Genomic DNA, 20,962 nt, shown 5'->3' with positions numbered 1-20,962 from the left:
ATTTATATTATATCTCACATAATATGAAAAAACAAAATAAATAATAAAAAAAAAACATTAAATAAAATTTGATATACATAAGTCTTTTAAATAAAAAATTATTTATTAACTACAATTTAATAAAATAAAATAAATAATAATAATAATAAATAAATAAATAAATGAAATATAATAAATAAAAGAAAAATCAATAAATTAACAATATAAATAAAAATTAAACTAAATTAATTTATTAACTTAATCCATATATTATGTTAGTTTAATTTCTTCATTTGCAATTATTGCAAAGCAAATAACATTATTAGGTATAACATAAAAATATTTACATATAAGTCTTTTAATAAAACTTAATTATTAACTTATCTCAATTTTGAAATTTAAAATAAAATAAATATATAAATATATATAAACAAATAAAATTAAAATTAAAAAAAAAAAAAAAAAAATTAAATTAAATTATTGAATTTAAATTGAATTAATTAATTTATAAATGTAAATCTTCCAGCCGACAGTACAAGCTAAGAGATATCTTTCGATTCTTCTATTAATAGCTTAATTTCTCGACTCTCTCTTCTCATAATTCAGATCTCATTGCCCTGATGATGGACTCACCTAGCTAGTCCGAAACGTCGGTTTCCTAAATTGCTCACAGGTTTTCCATTAACAAAAAAAAAAATCCTTTAAACAAGTTCATCATGGTTGACCATGATGTCTATAGATATTTATGGTGGGTAATGGATGAAAATGTTGACCTCTTAAACCATGATGAAATATGGTTGGCCATGGTTGACCAAGTAATGTATTCATGGCCATAGTGACCATGGTTTATTAGAGTTGAGATGGTTTGACCATGGTTGAACTTGTTGTCCATGTTTGGCGATAGTGAGTGTGTTTTCCCATTACTAAACTTATTTTACCTTGGTTGACTATGGTCACCTATGCTTTACTATAAGAGAACATGGTTGTCAACATATAACTATAGATGACTTGGTTAATGCATTTTTTACCATAGTTAACCATAAATAAATGGTTGACCAATTCATATCAATGCAATTGTTGATAAAATTGCATGAAGACTTAAAACAATAGATTTCACATTAAGAGTTACTCCTATCAATAATTAGAGTATTATATTTACAATTCTATACAATATTGCTATTATTATATTAATATAAATATTCCCCCAATCGAGGTAAGTGATAGAGCATGTGAAGGTTGATATGAATTAGCTTTCATCGTCACTCCACACTAGGAACAAGGAGGTAGTACCAACATGCCTTCCACCTAGCACCCTCCATTACTAAGCTTTAATGGCCTCACTACCCAAGGTGCATATGGTTATTAGGGGCTAGGACATTCTCAAAGGAGGTCTTTGGTTATCTCTCTCGTGATCGTTCTATTGCCCAACGTTATTTCTATATTATCTTTCAAAATTAGGGGCAGTCTAGGCCCTCCTAACCTGGACTGCTCTGGAAATTCATTGGATTTTTACTTTATTACCTTGTTGTTTCCCCCACATGCTACTATTTCTTCCGAGATTGGCAAAGGCTTCTTCAGTTTGAAGCATGGAAATACAATCAGCTCGACACTCCCCCCGGTTAGTGTCGTGACGACTACACTGGTGAGTGATCCCCCATTAACATTCGCACGGCTTCAATGACTTTGGCCATTGTCGTCAAACGGGATGACAACAAAGACAAACTCTCTCTTCAACTCCATCGCATTCAAGCACAAAATAGGAAGCTTTTGATGGAGCATAGGGAAATGTCAACAAAGCTCTCGAAGATCGTGGCTCTATTGCTCAAAGGAAAAGGCTTTGCCTCCCCAGGCACACTAGTGGCCCCTATCAATCTCTCAACCTCCTCCTAGCTTTCAGCAACCTTGTTCCATGGAGGGCTTTGGAATCTCTTCATAGCCTTTTTATTATCTTGACTCAGCTAGTTTAGTTCAGATTTTTGTCTCTATTAGATTATATAGACACGATGTTTATAGTGTCAAATTTTGCACTATATGTTTTCTTTTTTAGACTTTTGTTCAAACATTGATGTGGCTTCTCTAGTTACCACAAAAAACTATACCTGGTGTATGCTTTTGTGATTAATCAATAAAAAATTTAGATTAAAAAATTATATTGATATAAATATTATTATTATTGAAATTGAAAAGATAATGTAATATAAAAGAGAGAATTACTAACCATATTAATATTAATATTAACATTAACATTAATATTAATTATATTGATTAATATTTTTTATAAATATTGTTAATTATATTAAAGATTTAATATTATAATAATATTATTATTATTAATAGTAAAGTTAATATCAATATTTTTATTATTTAAAAATAATTAATTAATTTAAAATTATAATTTATGATTATTAAAATCTTAATTTTAAATTTAAATGATAATTTCAATTTAATGATAAGAACATAACATAGGGAAATGAGTCCATACATTTCTCAAAGCCTTTCGGCCATAACAATAGGCCATGCAAATGCCAATAAGGCCGTTCTGTGAGGGTTGCTAGATAGATAGATTGTAGGAAGTTGGTTGTCACGGCCAGAACACCAACCAAAACAACATAGTTGCTTTTACTTTCCCTCTTGATCAGGAGGGAATTTTAATTGAGAAGGCAGGTAGACATGGAAGTGCAATGCGAAAATGTGGAATTCGAAGGAATTTAGCCCGTATCAAATGCAGAGGCGCATATTATTTTTTCGCCATAACAAGTGAATCAAAAGCCAAAAGAAAGAAAATAAAAGAAACATACACCAGTTAAGCAAGTTAGCGTAGGCGTTGCCGGCCTTGTACACCAGATACACTATTCTTGCCGCTGATGAATCCCTCGCTGTTACAAACTCCACTATTACCTGCAAAACAGGCACACATGATACATGACACAAATTCAACATAATCAAATGGATAAGAAAAAAAGCTCGAAAATTCGGCAATTCGATTAAGCGTAAAATTTCGGCTCGTACTGCAGAAACAAATACAAAAATTTTGCAATTCAATTCGTATATCGAATAGTTCGGCAAAATTTTGATTCGTGTACAGGATAAGTAGTTTATCGTCTGCCGACTTGAAAAGAGATCTGGTTCAGAGTTTATGGGATATTTACATCAGTAGAGTGGTGATATGTAAAGCTAAAATAAGCAGGGGTAGAATAGTATTTTTTGGTGTTTGGAATGGATTTGTGAGTAATTTTATTAGTGTTTAAATTTCTGGAGGTATGTTTTTAGTGTAGAGGATACAAGCAATATGAAAGCAAGTCTCATCATCAACTTCCATTTTTGGACTTTTAGTGTTTGGAATAGATTTGCAATAGACTTAATTGAGAGTTTTCGTGTTTGGAATAGATTTGTAATAGTCCCAATTGAGAGTTTTAGTGTTTGGAATAGATTTGTAATAGTCTCACCTTTGTTGTTTTATGAGAGTTTAGAAAGCTTAAAAATTTCACTCTTGCCTCTAAAGATTTAGAAAGTTGAGAAGGCAATAAAAAAAGAATTTGGATTGTGAAGTAAGCAAATTCCATGTCTAATTTAAATTTTAAATATGTTTATATTATGAGAAATTTTATATATTTTTAATATTTAATTTTTAAATATATATTAATTAATCAATAAATTTATGTAGATTTTAAAATTAGAGAGTGATTTTGAGTTTGTTTTAAAAATAAAATAAGTTTTGAAGGGAATAGTTGTTTTTTAGTATTGAATTTTAAAATTGTTTATATTAATTAAAATTAATAAAAATTATTTAAATTTGAAAAATAATAAAAAGGAAATTAGTAAAACTTGTTAATAATATATAAATAAAATTATATAATTTTCAATATTAAGATCTATATTGTGAACTTATTTCCAAATAAAAAATAAATATAAATAAATAAATCATCTTGGAATTCGAATTAGAATTTAGTAACTATAGTTTTTATCATGGCCAATACAATAAGACAGACTACTATGTTAGCTCGGCAAGCACGCGGTCTTATTATATTGAAGATTAAAACCTGAAGAGAAATCAGGAGATAGAAACATGCGACTCCGTTCACCACTACCAATGAGTATTCACCATTTTTTCCTATGATCACTGAAGTGACAACAATTGCTGATGACTTGCACGGATTGAAGGCATAATGCATGGGACGGATATTTGGCGATTAGAAATTTTGAAGATTTATGAATAAAGGAAACATACAATATTAGGGTTTAGTATAAATTTCAACCCTAGATTTATTTTATTAAACTGAAATCCCAACAAACACGTCAATTTTCTTTAAATAAAATTAAAATCATGGAAAGCCGATTACTATACAGACCCCTATAGGCGAATAAATTCCTTGTCAGTGCACCTCCTATACACTTTATTTAGTGATTGTTTCTCACATGCAAGGTTGAGACGTGTATAATGTAATCACAAAGACAAACACCATACGTAAGGCGCGCTTATGTAGGAACATACATCCTTCACTGTAAATCTGGGCCATGATTTCACTGTAAAGTTGGTCAGAATTTTATTGTTTTAAAGTCACAAATTTATAGTTAAAAATCTTATAAAATCCCTAGGTAAAATGATCAATGAATTCGTTGTTGGGCAATGAGTAAAGAAAATTAATATAAACCCTCAAAAGTATAACCAACTAAAAAATAAATTATCACTCAACCATGTATGGCTTGCATTTATCGAGCTTCAAATCAGCGAGGTGTTGCTTTTTAATTCTTCACATGCTTCAATCTGGTTGGAAAAACAGAGGAGGAAAGACACAAAATTCACACAATAATATGAGTTGGGGTTCAATCGATCACACAAATTTGCCCAAAATAACTTAACATGCATACACATTAAATTTGGACTTCTCCAAATATAAACTGAACTCAACCTAATTCACATCAGTTAACTCATACTCTAAATCTGGACTACACTCAACTCTTCATGCATCATTTGACTTGGATCTTGCTAAATCTTCATGCGAGAGTAATTACAATTTCCAACACTCCTCCTTAATTACAACCATATGACTCAACATAACTCAACTATGCCTACTAGGGTTACAATAGAAATTGATTCAATCATCACTCAAACATGTTCGCTGGTCTATGTTTCAACTAGACTTACAATGACTCAAAATTTTTACAATTTTGCATTTTCTTTTTATCTGTTGCATGTTCTTTTGTAGGCTCCATATTTCTTTACTTGTTGTTGTTGCAATGTTTCTTTGGCTTGCCTTGAATTTGATCTGAGTCGTTCTTGTACAACTTCCTCTCCAATAATTCTTTCACTCATGGACTGTTGTCGAAACTCTTCATCTTCAAATTGTGTTCTTCCCAATACTTCTTGCTCTTCATACCATGACTTTATTTTTTCCTATTTCTTGATACTAGAATATTATCTCTTCTTGACTCCATTGCTGAAAAATAGTTTCAATATTTTCATCTTTGTTTTCAAAAACATCCATGTCCTTTCTTGCATCATGTTCTTCATATTCTCTCTTAGTTGGACTGCCATCATGTTTACCTGCATACTCAAAATCAATGTTAAAAACATCTTCATTATGCTCTTCACTAAGAGATTCCTCTTGCTTCTCTTCCTTATCATTGACTCCTTTACAAATCTCTGCTACTGCAAACAAGTTTTCTTCCACTTGGCTTCGAGACACAAGTGGACTTCTCTCACCAAATAAAAACATATCAATAAGATATTTGTGTTGCATCATGTGAAACCAATCTATAGAAATTTTTGTAGATTCACAGGCTCATGCAATGTACTAAAGCAAAAGACAGGAATCTACTTCTATTTTCAACCAGTGAAAGCCAATAGATCGATGAAAACAGTAATCAACAAGAGGAAGATTATCAAAGACACATAACACAATAAGTAGTCGGGGAAAGCCACAGCTCAAAACCCCACTATCTGTATTGCATATATCATAAATCTAAGATGATAATATAATGCTTGTTCTCACAAGAACAATCCTAGCACTCAGTGTAATCAATCCTCGGCTCACAAACAAACTCTTGACCAACGCTTAGCCAATTTTGCAGCTCTCCAAGTCCCTATTTCTTTATGCAATTCCTATGGTTGATTAGCCCATATTAATGGGAACCTAGTGCATCCAAAACTGCGCAATCCCTTCAAGGTTCAGTTCCTGATTGCATGCATGATCTATACAACTCAGTTAATCATGCAACTAATAGTGCATTGTCCCTGCACTCTAATCTCAACTGGGTCTTTCTCAGAATCAATATGCATGAGTTTTTTATGAGAGAATCTTCAGTTAACTGGAGTAGCACTAATTAATGCATTAGTGCATGAACTGACTGTTAACTCACTATTAGTTCCTCAAACAATTTGAAACTAATTTAACTTAACTTAACTCAGTAAACTGAGTTATCTAATTACAACTCACAATTAACTCATCTTGGACCCATATAAAATAGGGAAAACATATACATGACTTCCGAAAGACTTCCAACTCGAAATTCCTAAGACAATTAAAGTTAATTAACTAGTTACAAGATGTTATGAGAAAAGAATTCGAATTTTAATTCTCAGTTTAATTCAAGGACAAATTCAACTAGAATTTCTGGATTCTATTTTTAACATTTCTTGTTGCTATTTTCAACACTCCCTCTCAACAAGAAAGGAATTCAACTCAATTCTGATCCTAAACCTTTGGAATGTTCTGCATGAAACACTTCTCTCTAGTGTTGTTGCTACAGCAACTCTAGAAACAAAAAAACATCCAACTTGAATCAGTATGATACATCTATCATCAAAGTCTTTGATTGTTATTGCCTCTATCGACTGAATACTCTGCGCTCCTGTTGACTCTGCCTTTCTGCACTGTTGTCAACCCTTCTCTGCGCTCTTCACTGTCTGACTTCTCTAGCCTCTGTCACTTTGATCTCTAACCGCATCAATCTCACTGATTCCTCCCGCTAGTATTTACTTTGGGCTCCCATAGCAAGGTATGATCCATGAAATAAAACCTCTCAATGGAACCTGCCCAATTTCATTCCTCTTAGGACTATCACTTCACATTGCCCCACCTCACATCTAGAGGTATGGCTGCATGTGATCCCTCTACCCACCTAGCTCGAAATTCCCCCCTACTGGAGGTCTCTGCATGAGTGGACACCTCCACTTGGTATCCTCTCGACTTCTCTAATTGTGGTTGCTCCATAATTTTCTGAGACTACTTGAGTGGATCTCTCCACTCAGTCTCCTCTTAGCTTCTCTAGCTGTGGCTGCTCCACAACTTCCTGAAACTGCTTCTGAAGCTTCTTCTGGGGCTGCATGTTGACATGTAATTTACACTCCCTCTCAACCACCAAGTCTCTAACCTTTGCCTTGCTCCTCAAGGCTTTACATGCATTTTGAACCTTAAGAGCATACAGGTTCTTGACCCATGAACCGATCTTTTTCACATGTCCCGTGGTGATGTGTCTAATGAAAACCTTTCCCTTACTAAAAACCACATCATATCCACGGTCTTCTAATACCGTGACTGAAACAAGATTCTTCTTTAGTGGAGGAACATACATCACATCTGTGATCCTGAGAGGGGAGCCAGACTCCCTCTGAAAGGTAACCGTACCAATCCCAATAGCTCTATACCTCTTGTCATCTCCAAACTCTATGTTTTGCTTGAGGTCTTTCTCACTAAAGAGATCTTTATTCCCCATCATATTGAATGAGGAACGGCTGTCAAGATACGACACACCTCCCATGACAGTGTTGGCCATGCATGCAATGAGAGTGAAATCAAGTTCGAATTGTGAAGCTAGAGCTTCGCATGTTGCCGCTACAACCAGCTCCTTCTTGCTTTCTTTCTTCTGTGGGTAGTTCTTGGCATGGTGCTCATGCTCGTGATGGTGAAAACACTTGACTTTAGTCACTTCCATCTTCTTTCCACTCTCCTCGCCTTGGGACTTCTTTCCCTTGGCCTTATTTGCCTTACTCGCTAAGGCAAAATCCTCTTCCACTTCCTAATAAGAGGTCCCATCTCTGGTGTTCTTCTTGATCTACTCCTGCATCAAACCTGACCACAATCATTCCCAATCTGGAAACTTCTCCCGACCATTGACAGAGTCCTAATAAATATGCCAACTCTTTGGGAGTCCTAGAAGAGCAAGACTCACCATATCATCCTTGGAAACCATGATTCCAACACTTCCAAGTTCATCGCGACATTGAGTGAACTTGGTTAAGTAATTTGGAATTGAGTCACCCACCTCCATCTTGATTTTTCGAAGTTTATCTTTCAGTTCCAACTTCCTTTGGTCAGTGTTGTTCTGGAAAAGGTCCTTCAATGCTTTCTACATAGCATGCATATTTCCTTCCCATGGAGACTCGATACAATGTGGTCTTGAACTCCCTCAAAGATTATCTGCCTCGCCCTTGCCACACACTTCTTCCATTCAGCCAGATTCTGAGCATCCAATGTTGGTGGCTTATGAATGCCCTGATCAATGAATTCCTTCAAGCCATTTTCCTCCAACACGGCCTCCATCTTTTCCTTCCAGACTATATAATTCAAGCTGTCATCCAAGGCATACTCAAGTCGCAAACCATAGAACGTTATCTATCAATCCTGAAGTATGTATTGCAAATTTGAATTTCACATGTAACCCAAAACTCAAAACTTTGAAATCTCCTCTAGTATATTGTTCTCAACACTGATACCATGTAGAAAATCATGTAGATTCACAAGCTCATGCAATGTACTAAAGCGAAAGACAACAATCTACCTCTGCTTTCAGCCAGCGGAATTCAATAGATCGATGAAAACAATAATCAACAAGAGGAAGATTATCAAAGAAAAATAACACAATAAGTATCCGTGGAAAGCCACAACTCAAAACCCCACTATCTGTATTGCATATATCATAAATCCAAGATGATAATACAATGCTTGTTCTCACAAGAACAATTCCAACACTCAGTATAAGCAATCCTCAACTCACAAACAAACTCTTGGCCAATACTTAGCCAATTTTGTAGCTCTCCAAGCCCCTATTTCTTTGCGCAATTCCTATGGTTGATTAGCCTATATTAATGGGAAACCAGTGCATCCAAAATTGTACAATCCCTTCAAGGTTTAGTTCCTGATTGCATGCATGATTTATACAACTCAGTAAATCATACGACTGATAGTACATTGTCCCTACACTCTAGTCTCAACTAGGTCTTTCTCAGAATCGACATGCATGAGTTTCTGATGAGGGAATATTCAATTAACTAGAGTAGCACTAGTTAACGCATTAATGCACCAACTGACTGTTAACTCAATATTAGTTCCTCAAACAGTTTGGAACTAATTTAACTTAACCTAACTCAATAAACTATTGGAAATAATACTAAGACGGGGGGTGAATCAGTATTAGCAAGTCAATAATTTTTTTATTTCCATAATCAGATTCATATACACTACTTCAGTTAATGGAACTCGCGTGTATACGCAATTGTGTTTAAGGCAACTAGCGTATGTACTGTAAACTTGTGATTCAGTTATTTCATCATATGTTGATCTTTAATCAGTGCATCAGAACCATATAAACAGTAACTAGGTACAGTAAAAATAGAACAGACAATCACACACATGAACACAAGATATAAAGTGGAAACCCAATGTGGGTGAAAACCACCTGCTACAATCGTCTCTATCTTTTGCATAATAAGAAACTTCTTTTTACAATTTTTGTACTGGTGCAGACTTATAACAGTACATATGCTTCTACCTGCAAAAGGCTACTACCTTCTCTCGTTCTCCAGCTTCTCCTGAAAGGGAGCTATTACCCCCTAGCTCTTGTACTAGCTGATATGTTTACTAGTACGTAGGTGCTGGCCTACAGAAGGCTTCAACCTTCCCTTTTCTTCCAAGGACCACGTTTCATAAATTTTCAGACTGGATCCATCAATAACATCATTCAATCATCAAATATATCTGCATCAACCGATCTCCTTTGCACCAACCACAACTGAATCAATCAATCACTGAATCAAAATGTTGTAACCAGAATGCGGTAACCAGAACCCAGAACACTGCAACAACAAACAGAAGTAGCTAAAGCATATTTTATAAGGTATACGCTACTTCCATGTGTCGAACCTGCGTGCATACGCTATTTTCTCAAGGCAAACCTGCGTATAGATCTGCAAATCAAACTTAAGATGTATACGTTGTTTTGATATGCAGAACCGACGTGTATACACACATTTTCTAAAGTGAACCTGCATATAGATCTGTAAATGATGACTTAAAAATTACATTAATTTCAGACTTCAGTTATACCTAGATCATCATATTTACAGACTACAACATGCACCAGTTATTTAGATAAATGATCAAACCATATAAAGATACTTCACTTCAAGCCTTAAGATGTAGACCCATCGTTAGATCTTATCCTTCATCAAGCGCTAAGGTTCATCCTTGGTTCAGATCCAGCTATGCACCATAACCCAATAACTTGTACACTAGATTCTACTCTTCATTAGATATTCAATGCTTGAGTGTCTTGGCCTAATGATCTTCTCCTCCTTTTATAGTTTTAGGCCTTTCTCAATATCATGGTCCAAAACCACTTAGGACCAATACCTTGGACCAAATACCTGGGGTCAATACCTCAGACCAGATACCTTGGACCAAAACCATGGATCAAAAATACCATGGACCCAATACCACAAACCAAAACTTAATTTTCCAACATGTACGCACCTTTCCTGCTGTGAAACTGCGTGTGTACGTTATACGCACCTTTTGGTCTATTAACCCACATGTATACGCTCCTTTGTCAAGGTGAACCTGCGTATACCTTTCTCTGATCATTAAATCTTTGCTATTGACCTGCTGCACTATGATCTATCATCTGAGTGAGTTGCCATCAAGGACAACACCTGTATCACCTGTATCATAATGCTGACATAAACTGAGTTATCTAATTACAACTCACAATTAACTCATCCTAGACCCCTATAAAATAGGGAGAACATATACGTGACTTCAGAAAGGCTTCCAACTCGAAATTCCTAAGTTAATTAAGTTAATTAAACTTAATTAACTATTTACAAGTTGATATGAGAAAAGAATTTAATTTTTAATTCTCAGTTTAATTAAATGACAAATTAAACTGGAATTTCTAGATTCTATTTTTAACATTCCTTGTTGCTATTTTCAACACAATCATCACCAGTTAAATTATCTTCATCAAAGTTAACATCAACATAACTTTCATCCACTCTATTGTGGGATATATGAGCATGCATGTGCTCATTAACAATTTAAATTTCACCAAATTCATCAGTTGCAGCTAGATTCACCAATTCACATCTCACTTTGCATTCATCACCCACATGTGTTTCGTCATAGTGGGATTCACCATCATCTCCACCATCCACGTTACAGTGGAATCCTTGAGCATTTATATGCTCTTTCTTTGTTTCAGACACAGAGACTTTATTCTCTCTTGGCAATATTTGCTGCAAATTCTTCATCCATATGCATGTTTGCATAATGGGTTTCACTTTTATAGTCTTCACAACCATCATCCACTTTTGAGTGGGATTCTCCAAGTTTTGTTGTCTTCCCAGAGTCTTGCTCATCTACTTTCAGATCTATGGCCGACCTCTCTGCCTCTGACATAACCTGCTTTTGCATGTCACTCCCCCTTGCACCAAATTATTCTTCCAAGATCTTCCATGCTTCCTTGGAAGTTGTAGCTTTTGCTACCTTGCACAAAAACTTCTCATCCAATCCTTGTTTTATAAAATTTAATGCTAAAGCATCGCATACTTCATTATATGGGTTATTAGACCGGAGCTCAATTAACTCTTTAGTTCGAAGAAAAGTTAGCATCTTCATATTCCAATGATAAAAATATTTACCACTAAACATAGGAGGTGGTAGCAAATCAAAGCTACACCAATCACCCTCAACTTATTCTTTGTCTTCTGCTAGACTTTTCAGTTCCTTGGCTACAACCTAAACCTCTCTAAACATGGCAATGATATATGCCTCTTCTTTTCAATTCATTTTCTTAATCTTCTTTAGTCACGCTTTGCGACCCATGACTGTTGTATTTCCTTTGTCTTATAGTTTCTTCCCTAACTTCATGAGGCTATCTTCCATATTGCCCACACAATTTTCAAACTTTTCGTTGAATTTTACTGCCTTTCCGTTGTGGATTTCTCATGCTCCTTCAAAAAACTTAATGAAGAACCTCTTCCTTTTGAAACGAACCACTTCTCACGACCACGTGAGTGTTGTTCATGACAGCTGCTGTTGTTCAATCTCACGGCAACTTGCTCAGAAAACATGGGTTTACAAACCCTCAACAAACTATATTGATGGTGTCTACAGACTAAACAACCTCGGCTACGGTGGTTGAGAATCTTTTGACTCTCTTATCACTCGGCTCTGCAAGTTGCGGTTGCAGATACTCTGACTCTTTGAATGTTTTGGCTTAACCTCGCTCTGATACCAATTTTTTGGAAAGGAAGAGGAGTAAATAAACAAAATGCCACAGAAAATTCATGCAATAACACGATTTGTGGCTCTTCAATTGATCACACAAACTTGATTTGACTTTATTACAATGAACCCGATGAAGGGGTTATTTAAAAATTTTCGACTAGCGACTCACCCAAAATAACTTAACATGCGCACACACACTAAATTTGGACTTCTACAAATATAGATTGAACTCAACCTAACTCACACTTAACTCAGTGAACTCACACTCTAAATCTGGACTGCACTCAACTCTTCATGCATCATTCAACTTGGATCTTGCTAGATCTTCATGCGGGAGTAATTATAAATTCCAACAAATCTTACAACAATTGTAGCATCAATATGATCATATTACAGAACATGAAACCCTACCCTCTCTAAACCTATCCAGGAGATTCGAGTTCTCATTTGTAACTCTAGCATTGGAATTGTGCTTGCCAACATTGAAGTTATCAACTACCAAATGTTGTTGCACAAGAACCTTAATCTTCATCAACTTCAATTTCCTCAACTTTATCTTCACGAGAATGTTGGCCTTCAACTTTACCATCACAGGAATGTTGGCCTTCAAATGCAAGGGAACTTTGGTATGTCACAGCAACTGATCTATGAGCGTGGAGATCTTTGCACTTGGGAGCTGAGGGTTGGTCCTAGTGAGTTCCACGTCCATGTCCATGTCCAAAAAGTGGCAAAATAAAATGGACATAAGATTCAGCATTACCCATAAATTGTTACAATATGAAAATGCTATGCATGATGGAATCAAAGTGGAGCACATCAAATCATATACATTAGAACACAAAATTTAGAAAAATTCAAAGACAACACAAATAGATCAAAAAAATGGAAGACATTAATAATTGGAGAACAAAAATCACAAGCTTGTACATTATATAGGAGGCCTTTTGAGAAATGATCTCCACTATTATTTGTTCTTAGACACTTGAGCAATTTGTTAGTCTCTCTTTCAATAACAACATGGAATTTTTGAAATATTTCAAACACTTCACTTTTACTTTTCATAGGATAGGCCCAAACCTTCCTGGATGCATCATCTATAAATGTTACAAAATACGATGCTCCTCCTAATGACTTAATGTTAACAAGCCCAAACACATCTGAGTGCATCAATTCTAAAAAAAAATCTTTTTGTCATGGCCACCTATAAGGATTGAAACCCTTTTGTTCCTACCATATATACAATGCTCACAAATATAAAGATTGTAGGATTTCAAATTTGGCAATAAATTTTTACCAATGAGGATTTTTAATCCCTTCTCGCTCATGTGACCCAAGTTCTTATGCCACAGATATATTTAATTCCTTCTTTTGTGACAACAACCAAATATGATTTTCTTATTATTCCCTTCAATGTATATATTATTCTTGTCTTGGGTCCTCTGGCCACGACCAATGCTCCTTTGCTAATTTTCCAAGATCCTTTTCCAAAGCTTGTGTAATAGCCTTCATCATCCAGTCGTCCCACAGAGATCAAACTCATGTGCATTTCCGGTACATGTTTGACCTGTTTCAACAATATATGTTGTCCATTATTCATCTTGTTTTGGAGATCTCCCACTCCAAAAATACTGCAGTAGTGATTGTTCCCAAAATGCACTCTACCATAATCACCAGGATTATATGCAACAAAACTATCTTTGCATGGGGTTACATGGTGAGATGCCCTAGAATCAAAGATCCAATCAAATCTACTGCTATATGTATATAAACATTCATCTTCTACTGAAACAGTAAATAATGCATCCCCATCTGTGACTACAACATAGTCTCACCTTCATTTTTTGAATGAATTGTGATTTGTATTGGATGGTTTATCATCCTTTTTTCCTTTCTTTCAGACTCGACACTCTTTCCTCATGCGCCTGTGTTTGCCACAATGAAATCAGATGAGCCTTCCCCTCCTTGATTTCAATGGTTTTCCACAATTGACTTGCATTGCAGCTCCTCATTCATTAAATTGTTGCTAACATCATCAAACTTCAGGGTCTCTGCAGGTGTTGAAGTGATCATAGATACAATTAAATTTTTTCAGTTGTCTGGCATAGAACACATTAACAAGATAGCTATAATTTCATCATCTAGATTTATTTTAACAGAGGCAAACTGATTAGTAATAATATTGAATTCATTCAAGTGCTCAACAACTGAAGCACCCTCCCTCATCTTGAGATTATAAAGATTCTTCATCAAGAATGCTTTGTTTGATGTAGTGTTATTCTCATATAGATCATGGAGCTTCTTCCATAATCCTTCTACAGTATTTTCTCTAGACACATTGAAATACACATTATTTGCTAGATATTGGCAGATTGTTGAAATCATCTTTCTATCTAGCTTATTCCATTCTTCATTTTTCATCGATGAGGATTTCTTTTCCATACCCTCAATCAACAAATACTGATATTTTAAAATCAGTATATCCTCCATCTGTGATTTCCATGTTAGTTAATTTTTTTGTCTCCATTCTTAATAAAATTCACACTCTAAAAAATCAAAACTCCACTTACAAAATAAATCTTTAATTATTACACTTTTTAAAATAAAGGGCCAAAATCCATCTCCTTAAAAAAAATTATCATATAACAAAGGTCACCTCTCCCTTTTTTTTTTTCTTTTTCGTTTTTCCTTTTCTTATTATATTAAACAAGAATTATTATTTTTAAGTCAAATATAACTTTAAATAAAGTGTAGATGGTCTTATAATGATAATAACTTCACAACTATGTCTACAAATTAAATACTCATCCCAAAAAAAACTCACGACAAAGCATAATTCCTTTACGTTTCTAACCACAACCTTTGCTTAACACAATTGGATGTGTGTATAGCTCACAAGCGAGTCATTCATGGCACTCATTGCGGAAGCCACGATATTTCCCACTCTTAATCACACGTCCCCAGATATGCGATGGCCCATACGTTCTCAGAAGATGAGAATAGAGTTCCTTCACTAAGCGACATTTTCTTTCATAGTAATTGTGAGATAGGGTTTTCTGCTTCGTCTTCTTTTTCAGACAAAGATTTGTGATTCAGGGAATAGAGATGGATCTAGAGGTAGTGATCGACATATTGATCAACATTGTCATAGGTAAGGCAATGGCGGTGAGTGGCCTGCGCAGCGGATACTCGAACCTCCCTCTGATACCAGTTGATGGAATCAGAGTAGAGCGCATCAAATCAGAGATAGCACAGACAAATCAAAAAATCGAAAGACGTTAATAATTGGACAAGCTTTTACATTAGATGGGAGGCCTTTCCTTGCTTTCATTGTTTAGGTTGAGGCAAGACTACATATTTATAGATGATCTAAGGCTCTATGAACATGTTTTTTGCATGTGCACAAGGCGGCGCTGAAGAAGTTGGTGGGTGATGGAGTTGATTGTTTGGCAGTGCATTTGGTTGGTTGAAGATTGCTTTAGTTGATGTGAGCGGTGGAGTTGGTTGGTTGAAGACTGTGGGTGGTGGTTGTCGGCGTGGGTGGTCATTGTTGGTGTGGGCAGCAATTAGTGATGATGTCTTGGCTTCACATCTAACAATGTGTACCATACAACATCTAATTCAAATGTTATTCTATGCACAGTGTATTGAAACGATCCATTTCCCATCGTGAGGAAATGGAAAATCAGGCACACAATGTATTAATTAAAATATATATATGTATATATATATATATATATATGTATATATATATATATATATATATATATATATATATATTATTAAATTAATCTTAACACTCAAGATTATATTTCTTAGTGAAATTGTAACACCCCCTCCTCCCAGGTCTACCCAAGCCACCGAACAGCTAGGGTAAACATGCAACGAGATAGGTCACTATAAGGGATTCAACTTCCTTGGTGACTTTAAGGAAATGGAATCAATGGAACATATCAAAACCCATCCACATCAGAAAAAACACCCCAGGAGACATGTCAGCAACTTAGACATCATTTCCCTAAGTCCCACTAATGTTTTAAGCCTTTTAACCCCTGGTCTCTCTCATGTTATAGGCAAAACAACATCCAGAAGCCAAAGTCGCTCTCACGAGCCTATGTGCCAGCGTCCCTGGACTCTTTTCAGCAAACTTGTGCCAACATCCCCGACATTTGAGCCACTTTTCTAGCCCATAATCCCGACCTTTGCCCAGAACTTTTTATAACCTTCAGAATCCATCAAATACATGATGAAAATATAAAAAAATCAAAAATCAACCTCAGGACTAGGCCTGAGCATCCCCAACCGGGATTGACATTCTGTCAAACACTTGGCATCAATGCAACCTACAGGTCTAGGATACAAGGCAGAGCATAAATGACTAAAATAACTTATGAAACATAACCATAAGGATCATCTCCTTGTCAATTGAATTATTATATCATCAATTAGGTCTTGCATCCATCCGTTTAAAAATTACAAGTAATACATGAAATAACAATGACATGAACCAGTCATTTAACCAAGCTTATATCCAGCATAAAGCCATATAAATATTATAGATATGACAGTTATTAAATCCACATATAAACCAGTGCAAAATTAAGAGAACTTAGTTTTTAATAATCATAGGCAAATCCGACCAGGTTTGGAACTTCCACGTACCACCCAACGATATACATGGTTGAACCAAATCTCTCTTTCAGCCAGCCACCCCCATGTCATATTCCAAGCATGAATGTGGGATCTCATAGAACAACCAATCCAAGAACAACCAAGGGAATACAGAGATTAAACCACCTACACCCTCATCAAACAGTGATCACACCAAAACCGGTGCTCCGATAACAACTGAACTGAACTTGGAATGCCATCAGGAATCCATCACTATCCTTGAAGAATTTTCTGACTCCTTGTCTCTTAGGCTTTACCGCAATCCAAACCCGGATCACTAAGCCCTAAACCGAGACCAGTCTCTTAGTTTTTACCACAACCCAAACCCAGATCACTAGGCCCTAAACTGAGACTTCTCCCTCAAGCTTTATTGTGTATCCCGCAAAAAATGATCAAGGGTTTGCTAGGCCTTTGGGAATGAACCTTGAGACCACCTATGCCTTGGATTCTAAAATCCATCCGGAAAACCAAAGCTCAAAACCAAGATAAACATCCAAACATACCATGGCATCCGTAAAAAGGCAAGGCTGGGATGAAAACCATTGTCATAACCCGACAAAACCATGCCACCGAAAACAAGAGAACCATACACCAACATGCAAATCCATGCATGTCCAAACCATCTATGTAATCACACATGCAAAAGGTTACCTGCAAGCATTCCTGTTGAAGCTACTTGATCCTGCATTCTTTCCTTGATCCTTGTTTTCCTTCCTTTCCCTTTGCTTTCTTTTCCTTCCTTGATCCAAAGCTAGAGTGCTCCAAGAAAACTCTAAGTGACCAAGAGTGAGAGAGAGAGAATAATGAGAGAGCTCCAAACTTGAACTGACAAAAGGTTAGCAACTGATCCTCATAAGCATTTTTATTAGTGAGGCCTATATTTCTTCATTTTCCATTATTTTCCTTCAATTTCCTCCTCACATGCAACCTGTGACATTTTACCTTCCTTTTCTCCTATTTTCCTTTATTTTCATAATTAAATGTGCCAAAAATGCCTTTTTTCCTTTTAATGTCTTTGCCTTAGCCTTTGCCAATTTTCCTTAGCCAAAACACACATACAGTGATGCCCACTAAGATATCTTTGCCCAACATTCAGCTTGGAATAAGTGTCTTTCAACCTTGGTCTTATTTTTCCTTAATTACTTTTATTACATGAACTTTTCACCAGGGCTATTACAGAACCCTCCCCCTTGAGGAACATTGTCCTCGGTGTTAAACCACACCATGACCTCAACAAAACCATTGAAAAGCAAACATACTACCCATGGAGCTTTATAACTTAGCTCATTGCAGTATTTACAATGAAAGACCTGCTCAAAAGAAAAACATCATGACAACATGACAAGATAACAACCATAATAATATGACACCCATACCGCTTATTAGAGATTTATAACTTAGCTCATGGCGATATTTACATCCATATACATATACATACATATACCAAAACATCAGCAAAACATATGCCAAACATATACCAACATCAAACCAAAACTGCTTGTCCTAAACTGACAACCAATGACGGATACACGGCTCACATTTGATCCCCCATCTCCCATGTAGCTTCTTCAGGCCCAAAGTGCTTCCACTGCACTTTAACTTGTTCTATGGCTCTGTTCCTAAGCATGAGATGTTTCTGCTGCAATATGCACTGAAGCTTTGGTTGGAACTCTCCTTCTTTCTATACCTATAACACAAACCAATCAATAACATGATCAACATCTTTATATACTTCTTAAGAAATGAAATATGGAAAAATCATGGACTTTCATTGTTGGAGGCAGTGCAAGTCAATAGGCCACTAGTCTAATCCTCTCAAGGATCTCAAAAGGCTCGCAATACCATGGTGCCAACTTGGCAAATGAACCAATCCTCAAAGAGATTTTCTTGGGCCTTATGCGCAAATACACATGCTCCCCAACCTGAAACTCCTTGAATACCTTGTGTTGTTCCGCATAACTCTTATGTCTATCTTGTGCTACCTTTAGATTCTTCTTTATAACCTTCGTTTCCTGTTCCATATCTACCAACATATCTAGTCCAATAAGTATACTATTCACTGGATCACTCTAGCTTATGGGAGTATTACAACTTCATCCATACAATGCCTTGAAAGGACTCATCCTAAATGACTCTTGATAACCATTGTTGTATTTTAACTCAACCAATGGAAGATACTCCTCCCATTTCCTCTACTGGTGCATCACGTACATCCTCAACATATCCTCCAAGATCTTGTTGAACCTCTATGTTTTTTCGTCTATCTGCGAATGATAAGTTGTATTGAAGGCCAAAACTGTACCCAACCCTGCAAATAGCTCCTTCCAAAACTTGGAAGTGAACTTTGCATCCCTGTCTGACACAATATTCTTCGGAACACCATGCAATCTCACTATCTCTCTAATGAACACCTATGCTACCTCACTGGCTAAATATGTAGTCTTCACTAGAATGAAGTGAGTTATCTTGCTCAACCTGTCAATCACGACCATAATATAATCATGCTGCCTTGTTGTCCTCGGAAAACCTGTAATGAAATTCATGGAAATGACCTCCCATTTCCATTCTAGAATATCTATAGGCTATAGTATACCACCTTGATGCTTACATTATGCCTTTACCTACTAATAATCTAAACATCTAGCCACAAACTCTGCCACTTCCTTCTTCAGATTTAGCCAATAGTAGAACTTCTTCACCACTGTCAGTGTCTTATGATATCGTGGATGACCCTTGTATGGCTTGACGTGAAACTCCCTCAAGATAAGCTTCTTGAGCTCATTGTAATTCAGCACGTAGATCATGTCTCTAAATCTCACCAAACCATCTGTCATGAGATGATAGTCTGCATCCCAATCACATGTACCTATACCTGTACCTATACCTGCACCTGTACCTGTACATGTGCTCTGTTGTAATCTATGCATAATCTCCATGTATTTGTTATCCCATTGTCCTGCTAGCAATATCCTATCCAATAACTCTATCCCATAAGAGATCATAATTTTTATATGATTTACCTGTACCTTCCTGCTAAGAGAATCTGCAACCTAGTTCTCCTTCCCTTTGATGTATCTGATCTCGAAGTCAAACTCACTAAGGGTGGCCAACTATCTAGCATGCCTAGCATTTAGATTCAGCTAGTCAAACAAATACCTCAACCCATTGTGATCGCTCGTCAACATAAACCTCCTTCCCAAAAGATATTGTCTCCACATCTTCAATGCATGTATAATCGTTGCTAGCTCAAGATCATGCGTTGGATAGTTATGCTCATGCTCATTCAGTTTCCGTGACTCATAACACACTACATGTCCTTCTTTAATGAGAACTCCACCAAGTCCTCTCTTGTGAGCATTTGTACACACTACAAACTCCTTGTCCGGATCCACAATCTTTAGCATAAGTGCATGTGTCAACAACTGCTTAAGCTGCTCAAAACTAGCCTCACATTCTTCTGTCCATTCGAACTTCTTACCTTTCCTCTACAATGATGTGATAGGATATGCAATGCGTGAGAAGTTCCTCATGAAACTCCTATAGTAACGTGCCAATCCCATGAATGATATCACCTCATCCACATTCTTAGGAGCTGCCCACTCCATGATATCCCTTATCTTTTCTGGATCTAGTGTTATTCCATCCTTAGAGACAACATGACCCAGGTAGTTTACCTATATCTGAAAGAAGTTTCACTTGTTGATTTTAACATATAACTTATGCTATCTCAACAATCTCAACACTGTTGCTAAATGCTCGGCATGTTCTTCCTCATTCTTAGAATATACTAATATGTCATCAATGAATAC

The sequence above is a fragment of the Pinus tabuliformis genome, chromosome 5_2 (assembly GCF_031772625.1).
Source record: "Pinus tabuliformis cultivar Carrire ecotype Pingquan chromosome 5_2, CPIR1, whole genome shotgun sequence".
Taxonomy (NCBI): Eukaryota; Viridiplantae; Streptophyta; class Pinopsida; order Pinales; family Pinaceae; genus Pinus; species Pinus tabuliformis.
Note: the sequence above shows the minus strand (reverse complement) of the source record.